Genomic DNA, 17,520 nt, shown 5'->3' with positions numbered 1-17,520 from the left:
CCCCGGTGTAAAACCTGTCCCATGCACCCTCCCACCACCACCTACTCCAGTCCTGTAACCTGGAGGTGTACACGATCAAAGGCAGAGCCACGTGTGACAGCACCCACGTGATTTACCAACTGACCTGCCTACACTGTGAAGCCTACTATGTAGGAATGACCAGCAACAAACTGTCCATTCACATCAACAGACACAGGCAGACAGTGTTGGTTGGTAATGAGCATCACCCTGTGGTTAAACATGCCTTGGTGCACAGCCAGCACATCTTGGCACAGTGTTACACCGTCCGGGTTATCTGAATACTTCCCATTGACACCAACCTATCAGAAATCCGGAGATGGGAACTTGCCCTTCAGTATATCCTCTCTTCCTGTTACCCACCAGGCCTCAACCTCCGCTAATTTCAAGTTGCCACCCCTCGTACATCACTTGTCACTCAACAACATCTTTGCCTCTGTACTTCCGCCTCGACTGACATCTCTGCCCAACCTCTTTGAATCTTTGAATTTACATATGTCTGCCTGTGTGTGTGTGTGTGTGTGTGTGTGTGTGTGTGTGTGTGTGTGTGTGTGCGCGCGCGCGAGTGTATACCTGTCCTTTTTTCCCCCTAAGGTGAGTCTTTCCACTCCCGGGATTGGAATGACTCCTTACCCTCTCCCTTAAAACCCACATCCTTTCGTTTTTCCCTCTCCTTCCCTCTTTCCTGATGAAGCAACCTTAGGTTGCGAAAGCTTGAAATTTGTGTGTGTGTGTGTTTTTTTTGTGTCTATCTACCAGCGCTTTCTCGTTTGGTCAGTTACAGCATCTTCATTTTCTATATATATTTTTCCCACGTGGAATGTTTCCCTATATATATATATATATATATATATATATATATATATATATATATATATATATATATATATATATATATATATATATATATATAGGGAAACATTCCACGTAGGAAAAATATATCTAAAAACAAAGATGATGTGACTTACCAAATGAAAGTGCTGGCAGGTCGACAGACACACAAACAAACACAAACATACACACAAAATTCAAGCTTTCGCAACAAACTGTGGCCTCATCAGGAAAGAGGGAAGGAGAAGGAAAGACGAAAGGAAGTGGGTTTCAAGGGAGAGGGTAAGGAGTCATTCCAATCCCGGGAGCGGAAAGACTTACCTTAGGGGGGAAAAAGGACGGGTATACACTCGCACACACACACACATATCCATCCACACATATACAGACACAAGCAGACATATTGAAAGACCAATATATAATAAATAATATAATATAATATATAAATAATACATAAATATAATATAATATAATATATAAATAATACATAAATATAATATAATATAATATAATATATAAATAATACATAAATATAATATAATATAATATAATATATAAATAATACATAAATATAATATAATATAATATATAAATAATACATAAATATAATATAATATAATATATAAATAATACACAAATATAATATAATATAATATAATATATAAATAATACACAAATATAATATAATATAATATAATATAATATAATATATAAATAATACACAAATATAATATAATATAATATAATATAATATATAAATAATACACAAATATAATATAATATAATATATAAATAATACACAAATATAATATAATATAATATAATATAATATATAAATAATACACAAATATAATATAATATAATATAATATAATATATAAATAATACACAAATATAATATAATATAATATAATATAATATAATATAATATAATATAATATAATATAATATAATATAATATAATATAATATAATATAATATAATATAAAATAAATATGTCCCCCCCCCCATGAACCATGGACCTTGCCGTTGGTGGGGAGGCTTGCGTGCCTCAGCGATACAGATAGCCGTACCGTAGGTGCAACCACAACGGAGGGGTATCTGTTGAGAGGCCAGACAAACGTGTGGTTCCTGAAGAGGGGCAGCAGCCTTTTCAGTAGTTGCAAGGGCAACAGTCTGGATGATTGACTGATCTGGCCTTGTAACAATAACCAAAACGGCCTTGCTGTGCTGGTACTGCGAACGGCTGAAAGCAAGGGGAAACTACAGCCGTAATTTTTCCCGAGGGCATGCAGCTTTACTGTATGATTACATGATGATGGCGTCCTCTTGGGTAAAATATTCCGGAGGTAAAATAGTCCCCCATTCGGATCTCCGGGCGGGGACTACTCAAGAGGACGTCGTTATCAGGAGAAAGAAAACTGGCGTTCTACGGATCGGAGCGTGGAATGTCAGATCCCTTAATCGGGCAGGTAGGTTAGAAAATTTAAAAAGGGAAATGGATAGGTTGAAGTTAGATATAGTGGGAATTAGTGAAGTTTGGTGGCAGGAGGGACAAGACTTCTGGTCAGATGAATTTAGGGTTATAAACACAAAATCAAATAGGGGTAATGCAGGAGTAGGTTTAATAATGAATAGGAAAATAGGAATGCGGGTAAGCTACTACAAACAGCATAGTAAACGCATTATTGTGGCCAAGATAGATACGAAGCCCACACCTACTACAGTAGTAATAATAATAATAATAATAATAATAATAATAATAATTTTATTGTCTTTAGGCCATTACAGCAATTGACAACGTCAAATGAAGTTACAATTTATAATACAGTGTGATAAGGTATTGACTACTGAAATATTTTAGCTTATATTACAATCAATGTACAGTGGGTCATCTGTCAGATTACTGCATTTTACAGTTGAAGAATTCATTGATATCATAGAATGGGTGGGCAATAAACCATTCATGCAGTCTTTCTTTGAATGTATGTTCAGGAAGATCCTGTATGGCATGTGGCAGCTTATTAAATAGCTTGTGCCCTGTGACTTCATAGCTATTTATTGATTTTGATAGTCTGTGGTAAGGCGTGTATATGTGTTTGATGCTTCTTGTGTTGTAACAATGTACATTTTCTCTACGTTTCACATCTTGTAGGTTCTTCTTCGTAAAGATTAAGACATTGTATATATAGAGGTTTATTACAGTCATAATTTTTTGTTTAGTAAATAAGGGTTTGCAGTGAGCCTTATGTGAAGAATTTGTAATTATCCTAATGGCTTTCTTCTGCAATAATAGGATGTCATGTATATGACTACAGTTACCCCACAAGATAATGCCATAGGATATTATACTCTGGAAAAATGCAAAATAAGATGATCTGATGTATGTTTCAGGTACACAATTTCTGAGTTGTCTTAATAAATAAATTACTCTAGATAGTTTACTACTAATATAGTTTACATGTTGGCCCCAGGATAACTTTTCGTCTAAATAAACTCCCAGGAATTTAACAGAACTAGGGTCATCAGATAGTGGCTTGTCTCTTAGAGTGAAGATTATCTGCTGAGTTTTATTTTCATTTAGCAGGAAACTATTTGCTCTGAACCAATATGCTGCATGAGTGAGTGTATTTTCAGCACAGGTTTTAAGATCATTAAGACTGTTACTGCTATGGAGAAAAGTCGTATCATCTGCATACAATACAGTGGTGGATCTAATAAACGAGGGGAGGTCATTGATCATTATCAGAAACAGGAAGGGCCCCAGTACAGATCCCTGAGGCACACCTACTCTAACATTTTCTATGTTTGACATTTCCTTACCAACACAAACTACCTGTTTACGGTTGTTGAGATAATCTTTTAATAGTCTGAGACTGTTTTCTTTGATGCCGTAGAATTCTAGTTTCTCTAGTAGTGGCATGTGCTCAACACAGTCGAAGGCCTTGCTTAGGTCACAGAATGAGACCTGAGCAAAGCCTTTGTTCTCAAAAACTTTGAGGATGTAACTGACTACCGTGTTGATTGCATCAATGGTCGACAGATTCTTCCTAAACCCGTATTGTGTAGCATTAATTATTCCTAGATTCTCAAAGTGAGATGATAATTGTTGGTACATGATGCATTCTATTACCTTGGAGAATGTGGGTACTATTGAAATAGGCCTGTAGCTAGATGGAGAGTCTTTATCTCCCTTTTTGTATACTGGGACGATCCTAGACAGTTTTAACTCATCAGGAAAATATCCCTCAAGTAAGCACTTGTTTATACAATGGGTTAAGGGGTAGAGAATGCAGTCACACACTTTTTTTAGCAGGTTGGATGATATGCCACATATATCTAAGCTATCCGATGATTTCAGTTGTTTTATGACCCCTTGTACATATCTAGGCGATACTTCGGAGAAGGTTACCATGCTTGTATTTAGTGACTGTCTACCCCAATTTTGGGAGAGTAACTCTGATGGACTAATGTCTGGTTTGATAATTCCGTCTCCTATTTCTTTCACTGAATTAATAAAAAACTCATTGAGTGTTTGTGGTGGGATATTAATTTTGTCTTTTTTAGTATCTCTGGCAGCACTGTTAATTACTTTCCACGCAGTTTTGCATTTATTGGTGGAATTATGTATGCTGTTGGCATTGTAGGTTTTTTTGGCTTGCAGGATGGCTTTTTTGTATTCATTCCTGCATTCCACATAGGCTGATTTGGCACAGTCAGACTTCATACTATTGTATGCCAACTAGCTCTGCAGATGACGAAGAAATTGAAGAAATGTATGATGAAATAAAAGAAATTATTCAGATTGTGAAGGGAGACGAAAATTTAATAGTCACGGGTGACTGGAATTCGAGTGTAGGAAAAGGGAGAGAAGGAAACATAGTAGGTGAATATGGACTGGGGGACAGAAATGAAAGAGGAAGCCGCCTTGTAGAATTTTGCACAGAGCACAACATAATCATAACTAACACTTGGTTTAAGAATCATGAAAGAAGGTTGTATACATGGAAGAACCCTGGAGATACTAAAAGGTATCAGATAGATTATATAATGGTAAGACAGAGATTTAGGAACCAGGTTTTAAATTGTAAGACATTTCCAGGGGCAGATGTGGACTCTGACCACAATCTATTGGTTATGACCTGTAGATTAAAACTGAAGAAACTGCAAAAAGGTGGGAATTTAAGGAGATGGGACCTGGATAAACTAAAAGAACCAGAGGTTGTACAGAGATTCAGGGAGAGCATAAGGGAGCAATTGACAGGAATGGGGGAAATAAATACAGTAGAAGAAGAATAGGTAGCTTTGAGGGATGAAGTAGTGAAGGCAGCAGAGGATCAAGTAGGTAAAAAGACGAGGGCTAGTAGAAATCCTTGGGTAACAGAAGAAATACTGAATTTAATTGATGAAAGGAGAAAATATAAAAATGCAGTAACTGAAACAGGCAAAAAGGAATACAAACGTCTCAAAAATGAGATCGACAGGAAGCGCAAAATGGCTAAGCAGGGATGGCTAGAGGACAAATGCAAGGATGTAGAGGCCTATCTCACTAGGGGTAAGATAGATACCGCCTACAGGAAAATTAAAGAGACCTTTGGAGATAAGAGAACGACTTGTATGAATATCAAGAGCTCAGATGGAAACCCAGTTCTAAGCAAAGAAGGGAAAGCAGAAAGATGGAAGGAGTATATAGAGGGTCTATACAAGGGCGATGTACTTGAGGATAATATTATGGAAATGGAAGAGGATGTAGATGAAGATGAAATGGGAGATATGATACTGCGTGAAGAGTTTGACAGAGCACTGAAAGACCTGAGTCGAAACAAGGCCCCCGGAGTAGACAATATTCCATTGGAACTACTGACGGCCGTGGGAGAGCCAGTCCTGACAAAACTCTACCATCTGGTGAGCAAGATGTATGAAACAGGCGAAGTACCCTCAGACTTTAAGAAGAATATAATAATTCCAATCCCAAAGAAAGCAGGTGTTGACAGATGTGAAAATTACCGAACTATCAGCTTAATAAGTCACAGCTGCAAAATACTAACACGAATTCTTTACAGCCGAATGGAAAAAGTAGTAGAAGCCAACCTCGGGGAAGATCAGTTTGGATTCCGTAGAAACACTGGAACACGTGAGGCAATACTGACCTTACGACTTATCTTAGAAGAAAGATTAAGGAAAGGCAAACCTACGTTTCTAGCATTTGTAGACTTAGAGAAAGCTTTTGACAATGTTGACTGGAATACTCTCTTTCAAATTCTAAAGGTGACAGGGGTAAAATACAGGGAGCGAAAGGCTATTTACAATTTGTACAGAAACCAGATGGCAGTTATAAGAGTCGAGGGACATGAAAGGGAAGCAGTGGTCGGGAAGGGAGTAAGACAAGGTTGTAGCCTCTCCCCGATGTTGTTCAATCTGTATATTGAGCAAGCAGTAAAGGAAACAAAAGAAAAATTAGGAGTAGGTATTAAAATTCATGGAGAAGAAATAAAAACTTTGAGGTTCGCCGATGACATTGTAATTCTGTCAGAGACAGCAAAGGACTTGGAAGAGCAGTTGAATGGAATGGACAGTGTCTTGAAAGGAGGATATAAGATGAACATCAACAAAAGCAAAACAAGGATAATGGAATGTAGTCTAATTAAGTCGGGTGATGCTGAGGGAATTAGATTAGGAAATGAGGCACTTAAAGTAGTAAAGGAGTTTTGCTATTTGGGGAGCAAAATAACTGATGATGGTCGAAGTAGAGAGGATATAAAATGTAGGCTGGCAATGGCAAGGAAAGTGTTTCTGAAGAAGAGAAATTTGTTAACATCGAGTATTGATTTAAGTGTCAGGAAGTCATTTCTGAAAGTATTCGTATGGAGTGTAGCCATGTATGGATGTGAAACATGGACGATAAATAGTTTGGACAAGAAGAGAATAGAAGCTTTCGAAATGTGGTGCTACAGAAGAATGCTGAAGATTAGATGGGTAGATCACATAACTAATGAGGAAGTATTGAATAGGATTGGGGAGAAGAGAAGTTTGTGGCACAACTTGACCAGAAGAAGGGATCGGTTGGTAGGACATGTTCTGAGGCATCAAGGGATCACCAAGTTAGTATTGGAGGGCAGCGTGGAGGGTAAAAATCGCAGAGGGAGACCAAGAGATGAATACACTAAGCAGATTCAGAAGGATGTAGGTTGCAGTAGGTACTGGGAGATGAAAAAGCTTGCACAGGATAGAGTAGCATGGAGAGCTGCATCAAACCAGTCTCAGGACTGAAGACCACAACAACAACAACATAAATATGTCTGCTTGTGTCTGTATATGTGTGGATGGATATGTGTGTGTGTGTGCGAGTGTATACCCGTCCTTTTTTCCCCCTAAGGTAAGTCTTTCCGCTCCCGGGTTTGGAATGACTCCTTACCCTCTCCCTTAAAACCCACATCCTTTCATCTTTCCCTCTCCTTCCCTCTTTCCTGATGAGGCAACAGTTTGTTGCGAAAGCTTGAATTTTGTGTGTATGTTTTGTTTTTGTTTGTGTGTCTGTCGACCTGCCAGCACTTTCATTTGGTAAGTCACATCATCTTTGTTTTTTTTATATATATATATATATATATATATATATATATATATATATATATATATATATAAAAAAAAACAAAGATGAGGTGACTTACCGAACAAAAGCGCTGGCAGGTCGATAGACACACAAACAAACACAAACATACACACAAAATTCAAGCTTTCGCAACAAACTGTTGCCTCATCAGGAAAGAGGGAAGGAGAGGGGAAGACGAAAGGAAGTGGGTTTTAAGGGAGAGGGTAAGGAGTCATTCCAATCCCGGGAGCGGAAAGACTTACCTTAGGGGGAAAAAAGGACAGGTATACACTCGCACACACGCACATATCCATCCACACATACAGACACAAGCAGACATATTTAAATACAAAGAGTTTGGGCAGAGATGTCAGTCGAGGCAGAAGTGTAGAGGCAAAGAAGTTGTTGAAAGACAGGTGAGGTATGAGTGGCGGCAACATGAAATTAGCGGAGATTGAGGCCTGGCGGATGACGAGAAGAGAGGATATACTGAAGGGCAAGTTCCCATCTCCGGAGTTCGGATAGGTTGGTGTTGGTGGGAAGTATCCAGATAACCCGGACGGTGTCACAGTGTGCCAAGATGTGCTGGCTGTGCACCAAGGCATGTTTAGCCACAGGGTGATCCTCATTACCAACAAACACTGTCTGCCTGTGTCCATTCATGCGAATGGACAGTTTGTTGCTGGTCATTCCCACATAGAATGCATCACAGTGTAGGCAGGTCAGTTGGTAAATCACGTGGGTGCTTTCACACGTGGCTCTGCCTCTGATCGTGTACACCTTCCGGGTTACAGGACTGGAGTAGGTGGTGGTGGGAGGGTGCATGGGACAGGTTTTGCATCGGGGGGCGGTTACAAGGATAGGAGCCAGAGGGTAGGGAAGGTGGTTTGGGGATTTCATAGGGATGAACTAAGAGGTTACGAAGGTTAGGTGGACGGCGGAAAGACACTCTTGGTGGAGTGGGGAGGATTTCATGAAGGATGGATCTCATTTCAGGGCAGGATTTGAGGAAGTCGTATCCCTGCTGGAGAGCCACATTCAGAGTCTGGTCCAGTCCCGGAAAGTATCCTGTCACAAGTGGGGCACTTTTGTGGTTCTTCTGTGGGGGATTCTGGGTTTGGGGGGACGAGGAAGTGGCTCTGGTTATTTGCTTCTGTACCAGGTCGGGAGGGTAGTTGCGGGATGCGAAAGCTGTTTTCAGGTTGTTGGTGTAATGATTCAGGGATTCCGGACTGGAGCAGATTCGTTTGCCACGAAGACCTAGGCTGTAGGGAAGGGACCGTTTGATGTGGAATGGGTGGCAGCTGTCATAATGGAGGTACTGTTGCTTGTTGGTGGGTTTGATGTGGACGGACGTGTGAAGTTGGCCATTGGACAGGTGGAGGTCAACGTCAAGGAAAGTGGCATGGGATTTGGAGTAGGACCAGGTGAAACTGATGGAACCAAAGGAGTTGAGGTTGGAGAGGAAATTCTGGAGTTCTTCTTCACTGTGAGTCCAGATCATGAAGATGTCATCAATAAATCTGTACCAAACTTTGGGTTGGTAGACTTGGGTAACCAAGAAGGCTTCCTCTAAGCAACCCATGAATAGGTTGGCGTACGAGGGAGCCATCCTGGTGCCCATGGCTGTTCCCTTTAATTGTTGGTATGTCTGGCCCTCAAAAGTGAAGAAGTTGTGGGTCAGAATGAAGCTGGCTAAGGTGATGAGGAAAGAGGTTTTAGGTAGGGTGGCAGGTGATCGGCGTGAAAGGAAATGCTCCATCGCAGCGAGGCCCTGGACATGCGGAATATTTGTGTATAAGGACGTGGCATCAATGGTTACAAGGATGGTTTCCGGGGGTAACAGATTGGGTAAGGATTCCAGGCGTTCAAGGAAGTGGTTGGTGTCCTTGATGAAGGATGGGAGACTGCATGTAATGGGTTGAAGGTGTTGATCTACATAGGCAGAGATACGTTCTGTGTGGGCTTGGTAACCAGCTACAATGGGGCGGCCGGGATGATTGGGTTTGTGGATTTTAGGAAGAAGGTAGAAGGTAGGAGTGCGGGGTGTTGGTGGGGTCAGGAGGTTGATGGAGTCAGGTGAAAGGTTTTGCAGGGGGCCTAAGGTTCTGAGGATTCCTTGAAGCTCCGCCTGGACATAGGGAATGGGGTTACCTTCGCAAACTTTGTATGTGGTGTTGTCTGAAAGCTGACGCAGTCCCTCAGCCACATACTCCCGACGATCAAGTACCACGGTCGTGGAACCCTTGTCCGCCGGAAGAATGACGATGGATCGGTCAGCCTTCAGATCACGGATAGCCTGGGCTTCAGCAGTGGTGATGTTGGGTGTAGGATTAAGGTTTTTTAAGAAGGATTGAGATGCAAGGCTGGAAGTCAGAAATTCCTGGAAGGTTTGGAGAGGGTGATTTTGAGGAAGAGGAGGTGGGTCCCGCTGTGACGGAGGACGGAACTGTTCCAGGCAGGGTTCAATTTGGATGGTGTCTTGAGGAGTCGGATCATTAGGAGTAGGATTAGGATCATTTTTCTTCGTGGCAAAGTGATACTTCCAGCAGAGAGTACGAGTGTAGGACAGTAAATCTTTGACGAGGGCTGTTTGGTTGAATCTGGGAGTGGGGCTGAAGGTGAGGCCTTTGGATAGGACAGAGGTTTCGGATTGGGAGAGAGGTTTGGAGGAAAGGTTAACTACTGAATTAGGGTGTTGTGGTTCCAGACTGTGTTGATCGGAATTTTGAGGTTTTGGAGGGAGTGGAGCTGGAAGTGGAAGATTGAGTAGATGGGAGAGACTGGGTTTGTGTGCAATGAGAGGAGGTTGAGGTTTGCTGGAAAGGTTGTGAAGGGTGAGTGAGTTGCCTTTCCGGAGGTGGGAAACCAGGAGATTGGATAGTTTTTTGAGGTGGAGGGTGGCATGCTGTTCTAATTTACGGTTGGCCTGTAGGAGGATGCTCTGAACAGCCGGTGTGGATGTGGGAGAGGAAAGATTAAGGACTTTTATTAAGGATAGGAGTTGACGGGTGTGTTCATTGGCTGAGTTGATGTGTAGGTGAAGGATTAGGTGGGTGAGGGCAATGGATTGTTCAGTTTGGAACTGGTATAGGGACTGATGGAAGGAAGGGTTGCAGCCAGAGATGGGAACTTTGAGTGTGAGGCCTTTGGGGGTAATGCCAAATGTCAGACAAGCCTGAGAAAATAAAATATGCGAGCGTAATCTGGCTAGGGCGAAGGCATGTTTGCGGAGGGAATGTAAATAAAACTTAATGGGGTCATTGTGGGGGTGTTGTGAGGGTGACATGGTATTAGAAGGTGGAAAGTGTAACATGAGGTGAAATGAAAATGAAAATAAAAATAAAAATATATGGGGAGAGATAAAGGTGAACCGGAAAGAAACTGGCGATCTGGAATGAAAAAAGGCGAAAAGGTGTTGGTTACAGCTGGGCTATGTTGGACTTGGGTTGGTAGACAACGATGTGCATAAAGGTTAGGTGGTTGTGTTGCCGCCAAAACACGTTAAAGGACGGAGAAATTCGGGAAAATTTCGAAAAAACTGCGTGTAGTATATTAAAAGGAGTGGTATTGTGGTGGCAGATTATGAAAATGAGGCTAACAATTGTCTGACGAAGAAATAATGGCGTTAAAACCTGTGGGAAGCGGCTAAAAATGATCAGTGATGTGGGAAAAACGGAAATGGAAATAAAGCGAAAGTTATTAGAGCTGGCCGAAATGGTTGTTTAAAAGGTGAAAGGAGCTGTTTGTGAACTAGAAACGGTGGATATTATATCGGCGGTAGTGCTGAAAGCCGCAAAAAAAAATATTTTTTTGGTTATGGTTTGGAAGTGGGTTACGTATTATTGGGTATATATATAGGGGATAAAATAGTATAGCAGATTACGGTAAAAAGGAGAAGGTGAATACAAAGTGAAACTACTGGCAAAAACAGAAAGAGGAAAATAAGACGACAGAAAAGATTTCGAAATGCAACAGTGACAATAACAAACGTAATTGTTTTATTAAAACAAAACAAAAAAAACCATATTGGTAGATACGTGAAAGATCTATTGCCCACGTCGTTTGGTGATGATCATGTGCTCAGCCGCAACTTTCGTCATGCTTGGCCTCCCAGGTCCCCAGACCTCAGTCCGTGCGATTATTGGCTTTGGGGTTACCTGAAGTCGCAAGTGATCGACCGAGATGTCTAGGGATGCTGAAAGACAACATCCAACGCCAATGCCTCACCGTAACTCCGGAAATGCTTTACAGTGCTGTTCACAACATTATTCCTTGACCACAGCTATTGTTGAGGAATGATGGTGGATATATTGAGCATTTCCCGTAAAGAACATCATCTTTGCTTTGTCTTACTTTGTTATGCTAATTATTGCTATTCTGATCAGATGAAGCGCCATCTGTCAGACATTATTTGAACATTTTATTTTTTTTGGTTCTAATAAAACCTCTCTATCTACATTATTCTGTGATTTATTCAGTTTTCAAATTTATACTGGCTTTTTGATCACCCGGTATATACATATATATACATTAAAAACAAAGATTCCATGAATTACCAAACGGGAAAGCACTAGTAGATAGACACAATAAAAAAAACACACACACACAAAATTTCAAGCTTTCGCAACCTAAGGTTGCTTCATCAGGAAAGAGGGAAGGAGAGGGAAAGATGAAAGGATGTGGGTTCTAAGGGAGAGGGTAAGGAGTCATTCCAATCCCGGGAGTGGAAAGACTTTATATATATAATTGTGTGTGTGTGTGTGTGTGTGTTTTTTCCTAATTCGGAAAGAGGTCTTTTGGCTGAAAGCTTACTTCTTTAGCAAGTTTTTTGTTGTGCCTGTCAGCGACTCAGAGTCTTTACTATATAGTGAATACACTGATCCCATTGAACAGAGTTAGTAGCAAAGAAATGACAAATTTAGATGTCATACACAATGCGGAAGCTCTTCAAGCATCACAGTGTTTGTGACATCGTATCTCCTTGACTATATTTTATCTTGTAATGTAATTTTTTAGGTTCATTTAGCAAAATATGTGGATACTGTCAGTCAAATTTATTGCAAATGGAGTTAGTAGCACAGAAGTAATAAATTTAAACACTATGCATGATGAGGCAAGTTTTTCTCGCACCTCACTGCACATATTCTTATATACGTATGGATTTATTGCAATGTATATACCAGTGTGTGTGCGGGGGGGAGGGGGGGGGGGAGTAGTTGGCATGTTGTAACATTACCCACAAAAGGTCATGGACACACACAGACACACACATACACACAAGAAAAAGTAAGGGCCCAAAGATGGAACCTTTTGGGACATGACATGTACTTAGTTACATGTTGAATGATATGCTATAGCTTAATACGGGACTCTTTCCTACTGCCATCCATTCTTTCCTTTCTGAGAGGTAGGATTTGAACTGTTTTGCAGCATTTCATGTTACACCATAATATTGCTGTTTACTTAAAAGAACACTGATCTACACTGTGAAATGCATTTGAAAGGATGCAGTAATTAATTATTGTCTAACGAATTAATTAATTGTAACTGTACATGTAAATAAGATAATGTGCTAATCTACTGACACTTATAATTTACCTCTATGTGCACAGTTTGAAAATAACTTTATAGTGAATACTAGCTGTTACACATGGCTGTGCCCACATAGCAGTAGTTTTGTTGTGATAGTTGATTGTGAGAAAGTAAGCTGTTGTACATGTGATAACATCAGCTGTCCTCACGTGTGTGACTGACTGGTTGAGTACACAGTGAGATGTGCCCCTGCGCACACCCAACTGCTCCAGCACACGACAGGGCAGCTCGCGCAGTGTCACTGCCGAGCTGTGTGTGTGGAGGGACACTGGCAGGAGGGTGCATCAGTGTGTCAAACTATTCGAGTAGCCATAAATTGTACAGTGTGTACACTATGCAACAAATTTAATGATTTTAACGTTATGTAAAACATCAACCAATAAAAGCATTTTAACACATATGATAAATTTCAAAAGTCAAACAGTAAATAGCTTTTTAAGAGGGTAAATATTTTTCTATAATTCATGTAATATTGTTAAAATCAACAAACATCTTGTACTACACACTTTCTAAAGTATATCTCAGTACCAAACTTCATCAAAATCAGTTCAGTGGTTTAGTCATGAAAAAGTAGCAGACAAACACTCTTTCACATTTATAATATTAGTATGGGTACAGAAGTACGAATGAACAGAAAAATAGCTACTTTGAAAAAATTACTGCTCTTTCTCTTATACTTCTCAGTTGATATTTTTGCAGTCAATACAGGTACTAGCTTTTTGTCTGCATGTTCTCCTGCATACACAAGTCACACAAACCTCACACTTATGAGCTTTTAATTTGAAACCCTGAGAAAATGCTGCTGTGCTCATTTTTGCAATCTGGTTGACATATTGACAAACATGAATGGGAGACAAAATGTACTTCATATTTTTAAAGTATTCCAAGACAACTAAAGACGGCAATGAAATACCAAGAAGTTACTTTAAAGCTTTTTGCGTCAACTCTCCTCATTCCTATCCCTACCACTATGGGTAGTAGGAGTGCATCACTCCCACAGTATTTTTATGCAGATAATGATTCATGTGAATATAAAGTTTGGGTGAAATTGCTCCAAGCATTCCCGAGTTATTCTTCCATGTTATTGCCCTTCAACCCTCATCATTATGGAAGATAGTTGGTTCCTACACTCACAGTGATTCTTCCAGATAGTAAGTGATACCACACCAAGATTGGTTGAAATTGATTCAGTGATTTAGAAGGAGACATGGACTGTACATTGCACATACATACAAGGAGTTTTATAAATGTAATATATACTAATTATATATGTAACTAAATGTCAACTACACAGTAATAATGTTTGATTTGTGATCATTCACAATGGTATCACCTCTGATATACACATCAGAAATGCAGATTTTGAGATGCAGCATGATAGAACTTTTGCTTTGGTTGAAGCCATGTAAAACTAAGTCTCTTGGTATGAGACTAGACTGTACTTTTTCTGGATGAACTAAGGAACTGTCAATTACTCCTGCTGACTTTTAAAACAACCTTTCACGAGTGACTGAAAAGAGAATGTTGAGAGGGGGAAGACGCTGGTCGGTTGGTTGGTTTGAGAATTAAAGGGACCAAACTGCATAGGTCATCGGTCCCTTGTTTCATAAACACACAGAGCACTGTGAAACCATCCCTCAGTCATTCGAAGCACAAGATAAAAATTCTAGAGGAAGAAAATCCCCAAGGTCAATAATAAAGAAACATGGAAAACGGAGCACAGCAATAAAAACAACAAAGAGAAGAAAGGCAGAAAGAATTAAAACTGTACAGCAGAGGATCGTGGCTGGCTGATCACGAAAATAATAGGATGAGCCAGCCACTCTGCAACATGTTAAAACCTCCATCCTAAAAGAATAGGAGGAAGTTGAATTAAAACACAAAACTAAGTAAAAGATACAGCTCAAAAGAGGGTGATGTAATAAAATTAAATGGACCTATAAAAGCCGGTTGCGCGAATAAAACTTAAAACCCGATCTGCCATAGAGACATTGTCATCTAAAAGAGATGATAAATCACCCTGGAAATTAAAAGCACGCCTGAGAGCAGTTAAAAGAGGACATTCAAACAACAGATGGGCCACCGTCATGGTTGCACCACAGCGACAATGAGGGGGGTCCTCTCGATGCAGCAGATGACCATGCGTCAGCCAAGAGTGACCAATGCGGAGCCTACAGAGAATAACAGAATCCCTGCGAGAGGCCTGCGTGGAGGAACCCCACACGGTCGTGGTCTCCTTTACACGCCGCAGCTTGTTGGGTACAGAAAGAGTGCACCATTCGTCTGCCCACATCCCAAAGACCCGACGGCGTAACACCGATCGGAGATCAGTTGCCGGGAGGCCGATCTCCAACGGCAGTTTGCGGGTGGCTTCTTTAGCTAACTTGTCGGCGTGTTCGTTTCCCGCTATCCCAACGTGTCCCGGGGTCCATATGAACACCACTGAACGTCCACGCTGGTCAAGAGCGTGAACGGACTCCTGGATGGCAACAACAATGGGATGGCGTGGGTAGCACTGGTCAAGAGCCTGCAGACTACTGAGCGAGTCACTGCAAATGACAAAGGACTCTCCAGTGCGGGTATGAATATGCTCAAGGGCACGAAAAAGGGCTGTCAGTTCGGCGGTGTAAACACTGCAGCCATCCGGCAAAGAGCGCTGGTCGACATAGTCCGCATGAGCATAAGCGTACCCCACACGGCCATCAACCATCGAGCCATCGGTACAGATAACCTCCGAGGCATGGTAGGTGCCTAGGAGAGCAAGGAACTGGCGGTGCAAGACTGCAAGAGGAACTGTTTTGATCAATTCAGCCTGTATAGTTGACACACGCACTTGGTCCAAAGTTACTTAAGACATTGCTTGCATGTAATAAAAGACTTTTGGCTCAGAAAAGTGTGAAAGTGATGTTTTAAGAAGTCTAAACATCCCCTGGATGGTATCAGAACCTCTTTTTTTTTAAACTCATACCGACAGTAAGTACTGGGTCAATGCATATGTCTGTGCTATTCTTCATAAGGGTAGCACCACTGCATGGTGAAGCCTATGTATTTTCTTTTTATATTCAACTGCTTTGCTTCAGTTTGGAGTTTGACTGCTGCAAACAGGAGCTTGTATTTTGTTAACAGCTCATTTGGCCATTTACAGACCTAATAAGTCAGGAATTTCAAGTAGAACTCCTCCAAGCTGTGTAACTCTTTGAGTGTTTCAATAATCCAGCACTGAAGCAGCTACAAGCAGAATTGCTATTTTTTACCAAAGGGAAGCATTTGCTGAAAGGATGGCACAGAAATTGTTTTCTCATTTATGAGAAGGAAAATTCAAGTTGTGTGATGAACCACATTCTGGAAGATGTTCTCTTTTTGACGAAATTCCCCTACAGCAATTGTTTCACAATAGCTCTCAACAGACATCATCAGAATTGGCACAAATTACGGAATGCCATCGCATTTCCTTTGTTCCTCTTGTGCGTTCACTGGATAAAAAGCTAAAATTGGGCACATGGGTACCACATGATAAGTCACACTAACAAAAGCCAGTGAATTACTTTGTGCTCATCTTTGCTGGACCATTACTTCTGGCTTTTTAGTATCCAGCAGCAATTCAGATTCCCCACTTGCCTGAGAACTGATGTGCAAAACACATGAGAGATACTCGGGCTCCAGCCTACTGCTGCAGATGGTGCCCACACATGGAGCATCCACCACTGTGAACACATTAGGTGGTGCCGCCATCTGACGAGTGTGAGCTGCTAAATACTGAGGCCCAGCTCGGCTAGCCAGTCTCTCAATAATCTCTGAAGCCTTTAGTTACACCTCATAGAATAACAGACTTTTAACTGATTTATGTTTGTGATATGGATCGTTCCTTGGACCATTGTATATGCTTGAGACCACTTTGCTACACTCTAGACACATTCAGGTTATCCATTCACTATCTGAACTCTACTGTCAGTGACCTCAGGAACCGCCCGTTTCATTCTGCCAGTATTTGCACTGCCATCCAACCAAATGATTGTAAACTGTTTTCTACACATGCAGAGCAGGATGGAAAAGGCTTGTTGCAGGAACAAGCCATTCCTTTGGAACATTGTTAAATGTGACAAGAAATTTTGTGTGTGTGATTCAGCCCATCAAAAAAAGCAAAATCTTTAAAAAAATCATGTGGTTTCTTCACCATGCATGGATACCCAGGAATGAAATGACAATGGCTGCCGCATATACTGAACAGCTAAGATGATTCCTTGTATCTATTGAAAACAAAACACCTGGTGGAACAGTCTTGTCAGTCTATGATAATGCATACAGCAAGAATCACCACATATGCAAGTGCTGAACTTTGCTGGGAACAACTTCCATATTCACCAGACTTAGTCCCTTCTCATTATCTTTTCTGGTCTTTCTCTAGCAACATTTAGGGAGAAGTATTTCATGGTGAAGCTCTCCTCCAGCAAATGGCTAACAGATTTCTTCAACTCAAAACTATAAAAA

General features: G+C 40.8%; 1 protein-coding gene across 1 annotated transcript in view; it reads right to left on the bottom strand.

The window, feature by feature from the left end:
• The window catches only part of LOC126425158 (gamma-interferon-inducible lysosomal thiol reductase-like), a 108,131-nt gene that overhangs the window by 42,043 nt on the left and 48,568 nt on the right, over window positions 1-17,520 (bottom strand). The window lies entirely within an intron of this gene.

This window comes from Schistocerca serialis, chromosome 10 (genome assembly GCF_023864345.2).
Source record: "Schistocerca serialis cubense isolate TAMUIC-IGC-003099 chromosome 10, iqSchSeri2.2, whole genome shotgun sequence".
NCBI classification, from domain to species: domain Eukaryota; kingdom Metazoa; phylum Arthropoda; class Insecta; order Orthoptera; family Acrididae; genus Schistocerca; species Schistocerca serialis.
The sequence above is the reverse complement of the archived record's forward strand: the minus strand, read 5'-3'. Positions and strand labels throughout refer to the sequence as shown.